Raw genomic sequence first — 16,805 nt, 5'->3', positions numbered from 1 at the left:
GTAAACTGAAGCAGAGATGTTAACTGCTCACCAAAGGATACATGGATGGTAAATGGCAGAGCCAGGATTTGAATCCCAGCCATCTGGTTTTATAGTCTGAACTTTTTTTTAAGATTTTATTTATTTATTCATGGGGGGCGGGCAGAGGTAAAAGCAGGCTCCCCGCTGAGCAGGGAGCCTGATGTGGGACTCAATCCCAGGACTCTGGGATCATGACCTGAGCCATAGGCAGACGCTTAACAGACTGAGCCACCCAGGCACCCTATAGACTGAACTCTTAATTGTGACTAAGAATTACCTTGTTTTGTTCTTTCCTAAATCTTTTCCAACTGACATTTCCAGATATCAAGATGGGTCAATCTATTTAGATTTCAGGTACTTTAGGAAGTCTATTTTCTTACAAATTTGCCTTAGAGAGTTAAACAAATGAATATAAAATTTTTAGCTAAAATATAAAATATGAGCAGTTTTTTTTTTTTAAAGATTTTATCTATTTATTTGAGACAGAGAGAATGAGAGAGACAGAGAGCACATGAGAGGGGGGAGGGTCAGAGGGAGAAGCAGGCTCCCCGCCGAGCAGGGAGCCCGATGTAGGACTCGATCCTGGGACTCCAAGATCATGACCTGAGCCGAAGGCAGTCGCTTAACCAACTGAGCCACCCAGGCGCCCCAAAATATGAGCAGTTTTAAGGCTTATAAGCATAACTCTGCTTTAAGCACAAGTTCTATTTTTTTTTAAAAGATTTTATTTATTTATTTGAGAGAGAGAGACTGAGAGAGAGAGAGCACATGACGGGGGGAGGGTCAGAGGGAGAAGCAGACTCCCTGCTGAACAGGGAGCCCGATGCGGGACTCGACCCTGGGCCTCCAGGATCATGACCTGAGCCAAAGGCAGTCGCTTAACCAACTGAGCCACCCAGGAGCCCCAAGCACAAGTTCTATTTTGAACTAGAGTATTATGAAAGGTTTAAACTTCTGATATCTGAAGTGCAAGAGAATGGGTTGATTCTGAGTGGATTAATCTGTTAAATCTGTATGACTTCTTAGCATTATACATCCACTTGAAAACAATGCAGTTCAAGTTGGCCAACTTTCCTTCCCGTATTAGTTTCTTCACATGTTCAGAATGGGAATGGTAGTTATATACCTTTGAAATAAATTTTAAGGATATTAGAGCTCTAAAAATTTAATTCTCCTGGCAAAATTGGATTTCACTCATGCACATTTGCTATCTTTTTTCTTGTCCTTCAACCTCATCCTGCTTTTTGAATGTATTACTTACAAAGAAAATAAGTATCCATGTAATAGAGTGACACATAATCACGTCACAGAAAGACACAGATTCCAGTGAAAATCTGCCCTCAGATTTTACTTCTGTGGATCACATATGTATTGCTAGTCCTGGGACCTCTTCTGTCATTGATGAAGATCTATTTTTAGTGTGCTTTTTCGAGTTGCAGTGGCTATTTCCCTCTGTTACTTAGTGAATGCTGTATTCTTAGGATACAGAATATTACTTTTAATATTAGTACATATGTAATCTATCTCCATAAAAATCCCACCACTCCTCTTTGTATATACTGATAATCAGATCAATTTGAGACTGCCTATCTAAGGTAGATAAAAAAAAAATAAATAGAAGACATCTTTAAGAACATTGTAATCTTTTGGGTGAAACAAGATGTCTAAATAGAAAACAAGAGAAGATTCACTGTTTCTCCTTGGAGTGCTCGTCTAGCAGATATTAATATGACTTACTCTTTCAATTTATTCAGATCTCTGCTCAAAGGTCATCCCCACAGAGAGATCCTTTTGGATTGCCCTATGTAAATACTATCCTCATAACATTCTATTCATTTACCTTGCTTCTTTTCCCAGTAGTCCTTATCATCAGCTGATTTTTTTTAAAGATTTTATTTATTTATTTGAGAGAGAGAGAATGAGAGACAGAGAGCATGAGAGGGAGGAGGGTCAGAGGGAGAAGCAGACCCCCCGCTGAGCAGGGAGCCCGATGCGGGACTCGATCCCGGGACTCCAGGATCATGACCTGAGCCGAAGGCAGTCGTTTAACCAACTGAGCCACCCAGGCGCCCCTATCATCAACTGATTTTATATTTGTTTGCTAGCTGTCTACATCACTAGTATACAATTCCAAGGGGGCAGGGACTTTGTTATGTTCACTGTTTAATCTTCATCAGGTAGGGCAGTGCCTGGTTCTTTGGAGGCACTCAATAAATACTTCCCAAGTGAAAAAAATTGGGTTGCTTTAGGAAGAAAAAGAAATAATAGATTCACAAATATGAACTAAGCATATTTTTCACTTTATCAATAGGTATACAGTTTAATCCTGAGCATTATTTTAGACCTAGGATATATAGGTCAGTGTTTAATTTTCAAGGGTAACTTATAATCTCTTTGGTCATAAGGCAGTTTAGGGACAAGTCTTCTCAGGATTTGAAGCTAATGTATTAACAAATTGGAAATAGAGAAGTATTTAACTTCAGGCCTATACTGAGCAATGCTGTTGGGGTGTGTACAGAATACAGAGAAAGTGGTTTTTGTTGCCTATCGTCAGGAGTAGAAGGCTAAAAACTTCTATCCGCTGCATCTTGGTATTGGAGTTGCCAAGGAAAATGCAACACAGTCAAACACTGGAAGGAATGACACTTTACTCACAAAGAGAAGAGACAGAGCAAGATGAGCTTCACTAGTGGGCATTGGTCCCCTACTGCCAGCAGATCTCCCCTGGAAGTCAATACAGGACAATTGTGGCCAAGAATGAAGGATCCAATCTCCCCTCCCTGGGGGGCAGATAAAGCAGTGGAGTTGGCCAGGTGCCATATAATGCACATGCTTAAGAAGAACAAAGGAACACACATTGAATCTGAAATAGGGCAGTATATTCTCACACAAGATGCTAAGTCCAGCACAGTCTGTGAAGACTCTCCATCTCTTGGTAAAGAGGTGTTCCAGGCCCAAATTCCATTCTTATGCAGTAGAATAGGGGCCAAAAGACTGCCTGCCTGCATGAGACTGCTTTTCCCAACACAGAATAATCAGGAACATATTACTCAGAATGCTCCTTGTGCAAATGCAGAAAACTGACTAATGTCCAATCAAATAATAATATGTAGTCAATTTATTTCCCTACCTTTTTTTGGGGGGGTCAATCTATATGTCTGTGTGATAGATATATCTATACATCTACCTCTCTATCTCCCCAAACCATACATATATATATATATATGTAAAAAATGCTTACATACATGTAAAATGTTTACACGTGTATAAAATATATTTGTACAGTATATATTTAAAATATACACATCTTTTTTCTTTTCCTTAAAAGTAAGTTAGACTTGAGCATAGAATCAAGTAGAGGGACTTTGCTACTCAAACTTGGAACTTGGATTACCCAGAAGGGCTGTCTGTGCACATTTTTTGAACATCCTCATACTAATTAACTCATTATATTATTTCTACAGCTCAAAGCTAAACCATCTATTTTGACTTTTTTTTTTAAGATTTCATTTATTTATTTGACAGAGAGAGAGACAGCAGGACAGGGAACACAAGCAAGGGGAGTGGGAGACAGAGAAGCAGGCTTCCCGCCGAGCAGGGAGCCTGATGTGGGGCTCGATCACAGAACCCTGGGATCATGACCCGAGCCAAAGGCAGACGCTTAACAACTGAGCCACCCAGGTGCCCCTATTTTGACTTCTTAATTATTGGCCACTATAAATACAAATTGTATGTCTGAAATATTAGGATGTACATACTTCTCAGGAAAAATATATACAGATACTGATTTTTCCCCAAATGTAATTTACTCAATTTCTACATTTCCAAGCATTTTTCCCCCCAGAAAAAAGTTCCTCAGTGCATATGTGCTTGAATTTTTACTGACTTTTTTCTTTATAGTTTTAGTGTGTATTGAATGTAGAAATTGAATTGGATGGGTGGATAAGGGCAATAGGAAGCTTAATGCATGAGTTTGAAAAGAGTTTTCAAGAACAGTAATTTTTAAATCATGTAAACAATTTTTAAAAAGTTTTTACTGATAATTTCTAATAATATAATGATAGTTCACATTCACTTAGCTCTTCATGTTGTGGCACATGCCTTATGCTAACAGGATGCTAAATGCAATTTTTCCTGGCCTTGCAATTTTTTCTACCTGGCCAGTGGAAAAGGATAAAAAAATGGATAATACTGACCCTTTTAAAAATCTGTGGCTCAGAAATGACCCACATACCTTCCATAGCACTGCAATGACAAGAACTAATCGAATGGCCATGTCTAGATGCTAGCAGGATGCAGGGGATGGCGTGGTGTTGGAAAATATTTCCTGGCTGGGCAGCCACACTGTGGCAGCAACTCTGTACTATGGAAGGAGGAGTATGCATTTCGTTGTGACCCTTTCTGCTTCAGTATGCCCCTCAGACCACTAAACATCTGCACAGAACATTTTTGCCACATATTGAACAGACTCAACACCTCCTTAGAGAAGAACTCCCTCATTCATTGTTTTCTATGGCTCTATTGCACTTATTGTTCTCACCTATGTCTTCACTTGACATGGGCACTATCAGTAAATCCTTCATGAGGTTGGTTTCTTGCTGGTACAAATCTGGAGAACCAAAGTTTGAGGCTTAGTTGTAATCTTATCTGCTAAAATTAGTAGATAAAAGCCAACACACATTCTGGTTCCTTCTATCCACTTTCAGTAGAGCCTGAGCTTCAACTGGCAAATGGTCTGCCTTCTAAATTATTGCAGATGAAAAATTAGCAATTTTTGTCATACATCACAGATCACACATTATAACTTCTGTTTATGGTATGTATTTCCTTGCTTTGTGTTATCTATTTCCAGTGTAAAGCTAATAGCCACATATTTTAGATTATTAAGGTAAAACTTCAATGTACTAACTTCTGTATTAAATTATTAAAGAATTATTTTAGGGATTGTTTAAAAATTTCTTTTATGGCTTTTCATCTTACATTCCTAATGTGATTAATAAGATGTTCAAAGTCCAAATTACAGGCAGGGAAAAGAGAAAGAAGAATAGAAAAAAAATAAGACAATATTTAAGTGGATTTCAATTCCTAAATAGTGGAAATATTAGAAAATTTATTTCATTAATAATTGGCTTTTAAAAATTCAAAAGTAAAAATAACTATGATATTTGAAATGTGGAAATGGAGCTCATAAAGTATTATAATTGGAAATTCAATGATTTATTGATGTATAGCAAGCATTCGTTAAAATTTCCCTTTTAACATACTTATTAGTTAAATTCACTTTTTTAAAAAAAGATTTTATTTATTTATCTGACAGAGAGAGACACAGTGAGAAAAGGAACACAAGCAGGGGGAGTGGGAGAGGGAGAAGCAGGCTCCCCACGGAGTAGGGAGCCTGATGCGGGGCTTGATCCCAGGACCCTGGGATCACGACCTGAGCAGAAGGCAGATGCTTAAAAACTGAGCCACCCAGGCGCCCCAGTTAAATTTACTTTTAATGACATTTCTGAGTCACATGAAATGGACACACATTTTGTATTTTAAACATCTTTCTCCTATGCGGGAGAAATTCTATATCATTCAGCTAATCAATAGCTCAAACATATACACTAGAAAATACGCCATATATATGTTTGGAACTGATTCTGTAAAGATGATATTTATAGTTGTAGTAACTACATCTGACAGGAGAGTCCACGTGATTCAGAGAATCTTAACAATGGTTGAAACACACTTTTAACTTGGGGCCAGTGTCCTAGGCATAACAGTCATACAATAAATGTATTTGCTATTATTCTCAATATTTCATATAAATACATCACCTACTCTAATGGTAACAACTAATCCTTTCTCTTTCAAATATTAAACTCATAAACAGTACTGTCATGGGAAATGTCCATCCTAGATACAGGCAGGGATATTTATCACTTTCATGGCCTTCATTCTGATGATCCACTTTATTCCATCTCAAACCACTTTTTCTTTATATAACTGTCATTGTCTAAGAACTCTGAAATTAGTCTATGTTCACAATTGTTCAAAATTCTGTCACAAAGAGAGACTTCCTCAGCTGTCATTCTATTTCTGGTCCTTTTGGTACAATAAATACCAGTATGCTGCTAAAAATAATGGTGAATTTCTGTTATCACCCTTTGTGAAGTGACTTATTGGCATGAAATTGTTTTATTATATAACTTCTCATGTTTGGCTTAAAAAGGATTAATATCTACTTTTAATGCAGTGGGGATATAAATCTTATTAACTCATTTGCGAAAAAAACCATAATTTTGTTTTAATAAACTTAATTTATTTCATGCCCCATTGACATGGGAAAAGAAAATTAGCTTTCATAAATGTAGAATTCTTTTCCCTTTACCAAGTAACAAAAAGATACAATGGAAAGGTAGTATTTATCATGACCAGCCTTAGTGGCTGGTAGAGTGAGTGTGGAGAAGGTGAGTTGTGTCTGACTTTCAATACCAGGTGCCTATAAGGATATCTCCTGAGATGTATGTCATCCTTCTGATCATTGGCCACCAATTCATACAGATTGTCCCTAAGGTCTTTTCCTCTACTACCTAACCTCTTCAGGAATCTATTTCTTCACATTCCATCAGTCACACTTGAGGCCATGAGATTCTTTGCAAGGGTGTCAAAGTTCCTGTTTCCTCAGATGTGACCCTGCCTCTTTGCTACTAGAGCTCTTCTGAGCAAGAGGGTACAGGTTCTCTCTCACAAGGGTGTGTGCTTTTTTATAAAAAATGTGAAGAGGATCTCACTAGCTTTGTCACCTATTGTGCTTTACTAGGATAAAGCACACCTGGCTGGCTGGATGCAGGCAAAACCCAAGAGGAGAAAAAAAGGAGGGTAAGTCAATTAACAACAAGAGCACTGTCCTGCTATTATTACTTTGAAGTATTTTATTTATGACTATTTCCTATCTTTCCCCTCCGTGCATTACCAAAAAGCTCTTTGCTCTGATGTTTTCCTGTATCTCTGTTAATCCTTCCCCATCCTGTCTACCCTGATTAGTTCTTGCCAAGGGAAGCAAGGGCATAAACTTTGATGGATGGCTTGTTGTCTATCAAATTTGGCTTCAAGTTTTATGTTATATAAAATCAAGAAAGTGGTTATTTTTTGGGTGATTAAATGATTTTTATAAGGTCTGGCTTTTAACTTTGTTTTTGTTGGTTGGCCTGAGGATCGATACATTGAAATAGGAATTTTCTGATGTCTGTGAAATCGTTATTATTAGAGTAATAGAATGATGACCATATCTAGCTTCCTAGATTGATCTGTCAAAATTTATTGACTTTTATACAGCTTAGCAAAAGTGGCAATATCCTAATTGTTTCTTTGCATCAGTATGCCTGTTCCCACATGGATTGTTGATAGTTATTGAGAAATAATAATTGTGCTAAATATTTTTTCTAAGAGGCAGAACCTAAAGATTTTAAAGTCGATTTTTGTTTGACAAGTAAAATAATCAATAATCCTGCTAAAAGGACTTTGGAATTCATGGGATTACTTTCCTTTAAAGCAAAACAAAACAAAAATGAGAAGAATGATGCTGATTTCTTTTGCAGTCATTGCAAATAAGCAGGACAAAATCATGCTATGACAAATATTGGGTTTTCTTTTTAAATGTATCTTTAAAAATTAAGATTGAGCAATCATTCTTTCTGTTTATGTTTTCCAGATCAGTTGTCAGCAATGTTCTTAGCCTTGTAAAGAAAGTATTTTATATGCGTTAAGAAATATTTTTTATGTTCTGTTCCAGTGCTTTTTAAAATGATAGGTTCTGTAAAACCACACAAAATATTATAGATACCATGAATCAAATGGTGAAACTACAGAGATGCTGATCACTTTTTCTAGGGTGAAAAGGCAGGGTAAATCGCAGGGGAAAGTGTGGGAGCATAAAGCTTTTAGAAAGACTTAATGGGACTCTCTGGATACTGAAGCTATTGTTTTGTTACTTTTGGAAAGGTAGGTATATTGCATATCTTTAGAATTTGCTCTTGATGCTAGGTTGGCTACTAGTGAGAAAAGAAGGAAAACGGACTGGATGATTTGTATTTCCACTGTGACAGACTAGGTCCCTGAATTGATCTTTTTGTTGAAAAACCCTCAAAATTATGGATAAAATAACTTCAACCATCATAAATGGATTGGTGATCTTGCAAGGATGTAATTTTTTTTTTGTACCAAAAAACCTAGTGAAAGTAAAAACTTAAAAAGGATAGTGGAGCACAGAAGCTTGTTTTTACACTGAAAGCACTTGTTAAGGTTTGTACAATTGAGTTTTATTTTTTATGGCCTCACTAGATACCTGATATATGAGATAAAATCCAAAGCTCAACCAGGTTGGTGAGTTTAACAGAATATATTCCTTTCTCCCATATGCCTGAGATTCTAAAGACTACATCCTCAGTGTAAGGGTGAACTAGAAATAAATTAAACACCTGTTTCTTTTACTGTGGAAAGGAAAACTTACTGTCTTGAACTTGGCGCTGAGTAGAAGCCTGAAAAAGAAACAACACTGAAAATTTGTTACTACAATCCACATGTATTCAGCCTGAATTTGTGGTTCCTGTGTAGTCTAAAAAAACTTCATTTTGAGAACCTAGAGTCATTCTAGATAGCACTAGGCATTAAGAGGAAAATGAGAATGTAAAGATTTTCCACAAATAAAATTCCAATGAAAATGAGTAGCTTGCAGTTTAAAATATCTAAACACACAAGGCAACATAAAATGTAGTATAGAGAGACAAAGCCATTAAAGTTCTTGTGGAACAAAGCATAAAAGACATGGAAAAGAGAATGAAAAGATGAACATATATTTATTTGGATTCCAGAAGGAGATGAGAATATAAATAGCAAAAAGCAATATCTAAAAATATAAAGGCATGACTCATGAAAGAAATAATTGATAAGCTGAACTTCATTAAATTAAAAACTGCTCTGTGAAAGATACTGTCAAGAGAGTAAGAAAAGCCATGGACTGGAAGAAAATATTTGCAAAAGACCTATCTGATAAAGGATTATTTTCCAAAAATATATAAAGAACACTTAAAACTTAACAATAAGAAAAAGAAACAAATCAGTTTAAAAATAGGCCAAAAAATAGGATTTGAACATACTCAAATAAACATGAAAAGTTCCTCAACATCACATGTCATCAGGGAATTGCAAACTGAAACAAGATGCCACTACAAACCTATAAGAATGGTAAAAACCTAAAACATTGATATCATCAAATGTCAGCAAATATGTGGAGCAACAGAAACCCTCATTCATTTGCTAGTGGGAATCCAGAATGACACAACCACTTTGGAAGACAGTTTAGTAGTTTCTTACAAAACTAAACATACTCTTAACATATGATACAGCAATTGTGTTCCCTGGTATTTACCCCAGTGAGTTGAAAGGTTATGTCCACACAAAAACTGGCACACAGATGTTTATAGCAGCTTTGTCTGCAATTGCCAAAACTTGGAATTAATAAAGATGTCCTTTGGTAGGTGAATGGACAAACTATGGTACAGCTAGACCATAAAATATTATTCAGTGTTAAAAAGAAATAAGCTATCAAGCCATGAAAAGACATGGAGGAACCTTAAATGCTTACTAATAAGTGAAAGAAGTAAATTCTGAAAGACTATATAGTATATGATTCCAGCTATATGACATTCAGGAAAAGGCAAAACCATGGAAACAGTAAAAAGATCAATGGCTATCAGGAGTTGGGAGGAGGGATGTATGAATAGGCAGAGCACAGAGGACTTGGGGGCAGTGAAACGATTCTGTATGATACTATAATGGTGGATACATGTCATTATACATTTATCCAAATCCCTAGAATGTACACAAGAGTGAACCCTATTGTAAATTATGCAATTTGAGTGATAATGATATGTCAGTGTAGCCTCATTGATTTTAACATATGTACCACTCTTGTGGGAGATGTTGATAATGAGGGAGGCTATGCAAATGTGGGGCAGAGGTATATGGGAAATCTCTGTATTTTCTTTTTTTTTTTTTTAAAAAGTATTTATTTATTTATTTGACAGCGAGAGAGCAAGAATGAACAAGTGAGCAGGGGGAGGAACAGAGGGAAAGAGTGAGGGATAGAATTTCAAGCAGAATCCCCACTGAGCAGGGAGCCTGATGCAGGGCTCGATCCCATGACCCTGAGACCATGACCCGAGTCAAAACCGAGTCAGATGCTTAACTGACTGAGCCACCCAGGCACCCCAAGAAATCTTTGTATTTTCTGCTTAATTTTGCTGTGAATATAAAGATGCTCTAAAAAATAAAGATTGTCAATAAAATATAATAACTGGTATATATATATATAACATATATATATTTCCTTGATCTGTCAACAGATAGAACAAAAAGCAATGCCACTCCAGTACCAATGAGTACGCCCAGCACCTAGATCTTGGTTTCTCATACTGTTCTCAAATGAAAGGAATGCAGGATCATTGGAGAAATTACTGATTCTCGGACTGGGGCAGGAAATATGTAAAATGAGTGTGGCCTATCTTGTGGTACCAGAAAATAAAACATGATAACAATAAAAAAAGCAAGATAAAACACATAAGCAAACCACAATGATCTGGTATGCCAAAGGGACATGAAAGCCAACTGAAAGAGCTCCTGATAGTCAAAACTAAGGCAATTTGAGCAGCAGAATAACAAAGTAATAGCAGATTATAATGCAAAGTATAAAATAAATATCCATGAATCCATACTGATATAAATAAATGATCAAGTAAATAAATAAATGGGGGAAAATAGATATATCTCCCATGCAGAAGAACTCCAAACAATTTATTTAACTACTTTGCCCTCAAGGGTAGAGAATATAACTAACTCCCCAGTTCTTAAGTGTGGGCTGTACACAGTGATTTTCCTCCAAAGTTTGAAAAAGGGAAAAAGAGTAACTGTAACTTAACAATGGAGAAACTTTTATTTTTTTTTATTTTTTTATTTTTTTTAAAGATTATTTATTTATTTATTTGAGAGAGAGAGAGTGAGAGACAGAGAGCATGAGAGGGAGGAGGGTCAGAGGGAGAAGCAGACTCCCTGCCGAGCAGGGAGCCCGATGCGGGACTCGATCCCGGGACTCCAGGATCATGACCTGAGCCGAAGGCAGTCGCTTAACCAACTGAGCCACCCAGGCGCCCAACAATGGAGAAACTTAACAAACTATTTCAGCCAGGTGATCAAGATTAACGATATTGACAGGTCATGTTGATAATATGTACCCTTGTTATTATGTGATGAAAATAGTAATTTACCTCTGTGATTTCTCTCCTAAAGAATCACAACCCTGGCCTAATAATGAGAAAAACATCAGATAAATCCCAACTGAAGAAATTCTACAAAATACCTGACCAGTACCCTTTAGAACTATCAAGGTCATCAAAAGTAGATATACCTGAGCAACTGTTACAGTGAAGAGGAGCCTAAGGACTAAAAACAATGTAGTATTCTGGATGGGATCCTAAAACAGGAAAAGCACATTAGGTAAAAACTAAGGAAATCTGAATAAACTTTAATTTACACATCAATAATTTTATTATAAAGTTTATAAACTTCAGTTTTGTTTATCAATATTGGTTCATTATTTGTGACAAATTGTACTATAATAATGAAAAATGTTAGTAATAGGGAGAGCTGGATGTGGAACTGGATATAGGAACTCTCTGTACTATCTTCCCAAATTTTCTATAAAAATAAATCTATTGTAAAATAAAAGTCTTTAAAAAACACTGACTCAGAATTTCCCCCAAATGTGAAAGACATTAATCCATAGATTTAAAAAGTTCAACAAATCCTGGGGTGCCTGGATGACTCAGTTGATTAAGCATCTGACTCTTGGTTTTGGCTCAGGTCATGATCTCATGGGTCGTGAGATTGAGCCCTGCATCAGGCTCTAACTCAGCAAGGAGTGTGCTTGAGATTCTCTCCCTCTGCCCCTTCCCCTGCTCGTGCTCTCTCTCTAAAATAAATAAATAAATTGAAAAAAAAAAAAGATCAACAAATCCCAAAAGGAAAAGCAGATTTACACTTACATATGTAAAAGCAAAGCTGAAGAAACCCAAAGATAAAAAGATCTCAAAAAAGTTAGAGAAAAGACTGATGTACAAAAGAGCTGCAGGGGCACCTGGGTGGCTCAGTTGGTTAAGCAACTGCCTTCGGCTCAGGTCATGATCCTGGAGTCCCAGAATCGAGTCCCGCATCGGGCTCCCTGCTCGGCAGGGAGTCTGCTTCTCCCTCTGACTCTCCTCCCTCTCATGTGCTCTCTCTCATTCTCTCTCTCTCTCAAATAAATAAATAAAATCTTAAAAAAAAAAAAGCTGCAGTGAGATGGCTACTTCTCATCAATAGCAATGGTAGGAAGGAGACAAGTCCAATAAAGGTAGTAATAAAGATAAGAGCAGTAATTACTAAGACTAAAAACAAACTGAGAATATCAACTAAACAACAGTTGATTTTAAAAAAGTGCTAATAAAATAGAGAAACTCTGGTAAAACTAAGATAAGAATAGAAATGAGAAGACAAAAGTATAAAAAGAAATTTTTAAAAGGACAAAATTACTGATATTGCAGACATGAAGAGGAAATTCAGAGGATATTATGGATAATTTTATGCTAATGAAAAATTGGGTAAAATGTACTAATTCCTAGAAAAATAAAACTTTTCAAAATAGTCCCCAGATAAGAGAAAAATTGAATAATTTAAAAAACATTAAATACATTCATTCTTAGTGAAAATTTTCCCAAAAACAAAACATGCTGCTTAGATGTCCTCTCTGGAAATTTCTACCATATGTTCAAGAAAAAATAATTTGAATATTGAGTAAACTATTACAGAGTGTTAAAAAAGAAGAAATACTCTCCTTGTGATGTTAGTATTACCTTTTATTATGGGACAGAGACAGCAAAAGAAAGTAAAATATTCAAGAACAAGGTTGAAATACTTAAAAAAAAAATATTGCCAAACTCAACCAAGGTTTTTACATCATGACTAAGTAGGACTTATTTTAAAAATGCAAGATTCCTTTGACAGTATTAGTTGTTAACCATATTAAGGTACTGAAGTAGAAAAATGTGTTTTTGTAGGACTTTGTTCTCAAAAAATATTATTGCTGGGCACTGCATTCAAGCTTGACAGTTCTTTTAGTTCTTTGAAAAATGTGATCTATCATTTTCTCACTTGCATTGTTTTTGACAAGAAATTTATCAACCTTATCTTGTTGGAATGTGTTTTTTGTCATTGTTGCTTTTAAGATTTTATCACTGATTTTGAGCAATTTGATTATGATGTTCTTAAGTTCTCTATTTTTCCTGTGCTTGAGATTCACTGAATTTCCTGCATCTAAGCATTTATAATTTTATCAAATTTGGAAGTTTTGGCCATTTAGTCTGATATTTTCTCTGTCCCTCTCACCACTTCTTTGGGGATTCTAATTACATGTATATGTAATCACTTGACATTGTCCCTCAGCTCACTGATGATCTGTTTTTTTTTTAATCCCTTTTTTCTCTATATTTTATTTTTTATAGTTTCTGTTGCTATTTCTTCATTATTTTTTTCTTCTTCAATCTAGCCAGCTGCTCATCACATCCATTAAAAAAAACATTTCTAGACGTTTTATTTGGGTGGTTTTTACATCTTCCATCTCTCTGTGTAACTTTATAAACACATGGAATACACGATAATGACTGTTTTTAAAAAATTATTTTATTTAAATTCAATTAATTAACATATAGTGTATTATTAGTTTCTGAGGTAGAGTTCAGGGATTCATCAGTTGCATATAACACCCAGTGCGCATTATATCATGTGCCCTCCTTAATGTCCATCACTCAGTTACCCCATCCCTCCACCCCTCTCCCCTCCAGCAACCCTCAATTTGTTTCCTGTAGTTAAGAGTCTCTTATGGTTTTTCTCCCTCTCTGACTTTGTCGTTTTATTTTTCCCTCCCTTCCCCTATGATCCTCTGTTTTGTTTCTTAAATTCCACATATCTGTGAGATCATATGATAATTGTCTTTCTCTGACTGACTTATTTCACTTAGCATAATACCCTCTAGTCCCATCCACATTATTGCAAATGGCAAGATTTCAATTTTTTGATGGCTGTGTAATATTCCATTATATATATATACCACATCTTCTTTATCTGTCGATGGACATCTGGGCTCTTTCCATAGTTTGGCTATTGTGGACATTGCTGCCATAATCAATGGAGTGCGGGTGCCCCTTCAGATCATTACATTTGTATCTTTGGGGTAAATACCCAGTAGTGCAATTGCTGGGTTGTAGGGTAGCTCTACTTTCAACTTTTTGAGGAACCTCCGTACTGTTTTCCAGAGTGGCTGCCCCAGCTTGCATTCCCACCAACAGTGTAGGAAGGTTCCCTTTTTTCTGCATCTGGACCAACATCTATTGTTTCTTGACTTGCTAATTTTAGCCATTCTGACTGGTGTGAGATGGTATCTCACTGTGGTTTTGATTTGTATTTCCCAATGCCGAGTGATGTTGAACACTTTTTCATGTGTCTGTTGGCCATTTGGATGTCTTCTTTGGAGAAATGTCTGTTCATGTTTTCTGCCCATTTCTTAACTGGATTTTTTGTTTTTTGAGTGTTGAGTTTGGTAAGTTCTTTACAGATGTTGGATACCAACCCTTTACCTGATAAGACATTTGCAAATATCTTCTCCCACTCTGTAGGTTGTCTTTTGGTTTTGTCGACTATTTCTTTTGCTGTGCAAAAGCTTTTTATCTTGATGAAGTCCCAGTAGTTCATTTTGTTTTTGTTTCCCTTGCCTTTGAAGACATGTAAAGCAAGAAGTTGCTGTGGCCAAGGTCAAAGAGGTTGCTGTCTGTGTTCTCCTCTAGGATTTTGATGGATTCCTGTCTCACATTTAGGCCTTTCATCCACTTTGAGTTTATTTTTGTGTATGGTGTAAGGAAATGGTCCAGTTTCATTCTCTACATGTGGCTGTCCAATTTTCCCAGCAACATTTATTGAAGAGACTGTCCTTTTTCCATTGGATATTCTTTTCTGCTTTGTCAAAGACCAGTTGACCATAGAGTTGAGGGTCCATTTCTGGGCTCTCTATTCTGTTCCATTGATATATGCATCTGTTTTTGTGCCAGTACCATACTGTCTTGATGATTACAGCTTTGTAATAGAGCTTGAAGTCTGGAATTGTGATACCACCAGCTTTGGTTTTCTTTTTCAACATTCCTCTGGCTATTCAGGGTCTTTTCTGGTTCCATACAAGTTTTAGGATTCTTTTTTGCAGCTCTGTGAAAAATGTTGATGGTATTTTGATAGGGATTGCATTGAATGTGTAGATTGCTCTGGGTAGCATAGACATTTGAACAATATTTATTCTTCCAATCCATGAGCATGGAACGTTTTTCCATTTCCTTGCGTCTTCCTCAATTTCTTTCATGAGTGTTCTATAGTTTTAAGAGTACAGATCCTTTACCTCTTGGTTAGGTTTATCCCTAGGTATCTTATAGTTTTTGGTGCAATTGTAAATGGGATTGATCCCTTAATTTCTCTTTCTTCTGTCTCATTGTTAGTGTATAGAAATGCAACTGATTTATGTGCATTGACTTTATATCCTGCCACTTTGCTGAATTCCTTACATTGAATTCTGCTCTATTATTTATCATTTCTCTTCTCCTGCTCTGTTTAGGCCTTGTTTGCTGTTCTTTCTCCAGCTGCTTTAGGTGTAAGGTTAGGTTGTGTATTTGAGACTTTTCTTGTTTCTTGAGAAAGGCTTATATTGCTATATACTTCCCTCTTAGGACCACCTTTGCTACATCCCAAAGGTTCTGAACTGTTGTATTTTCATTTTCATTTGCTTTCATGAATTTTTAAATCCTTCTTTAATTTCCTCTTTGACCCATTCATTCTGTAGTATGATGCTCTTTAACCTCCATGTATTTGTGTTCCTTCCAATGTTCTCCTGTGATTGAATTCAAGTTTTAAAGCACTGTGGTCTGAGAATATGCAGGGAATAATCCCAGTCTTTTGGTACCAGTTGAGACCTGATTTGTGACCCAGTATGTTCCATGTGCACTTGAGAAGAATTTGTATTCTAATACTTTAGGATGAAATGCTCTGAATATATCTGTGAAATCCAGTGTGTCATTCAAAGCCCTTGTTTCCTTGTTGATCTTCTGCTTAGATGATCTATCCATTGCAGTGAGTCGGGTGTTAAAGTACCCTACTATTATTGTATTATTATCAATGTGTTTCTTTTTGTTATTAATTGATTTATATATTTGGCTGCTCCCAAGTTAAGGGCATAAATATTTACAATGATTAGGTCTTCTTGTTGGATAGACCCTTTAATTATGATATAGCAACACTCCTCATCTCTTATTACAGTCTTTGGTTTAAAAATCTAATTTGTCTGTGGCCAACAGACACATGAAAAAATGCTGAACATCACTCAGCATCAGGGAAATACAAATCAAAACCACAATGAGATACCACCTCATACCAGTCAGAATGGCTAAAATTAGCAAGTCAGGAAACGATAGATGTTGGTGAGGATGCAGAGAAAGGGGAACCCTCCTACACTGTTGGTGGGAATGCAAGCTGGTACAGCCACTCCAGAAAATAGTATGGAGGTTCTTCAAAAAGTTGAAAGTAGAGGGTGCCTGGGTGGCTCAGTTGTAAAGTGTCTGCCTTCGGCTCAGGTCATGATTCCAGCATCCTGGGATCAAACCCGGCATTGGGCT

This window comes from Mirounga leonina, unplaced genomic scaffold (genome assembly GCF_011800145.1).
Source record: "Mirounga leonina isolate KUSES-001 unplaced genomic scaffold, KU_Mleo_1.0 Mir_201, whole genome shotgun sequence".
Classification (NCBI taxonomy): domain Eukaryota; kingdom Metazoa; phylum Chordata; class Mammalia; order Carnivora; family Phocidae; genus Mirounga; species Mirounga leonina.
Note: the sequence above shows the minus strand (reverse complement) of the source record.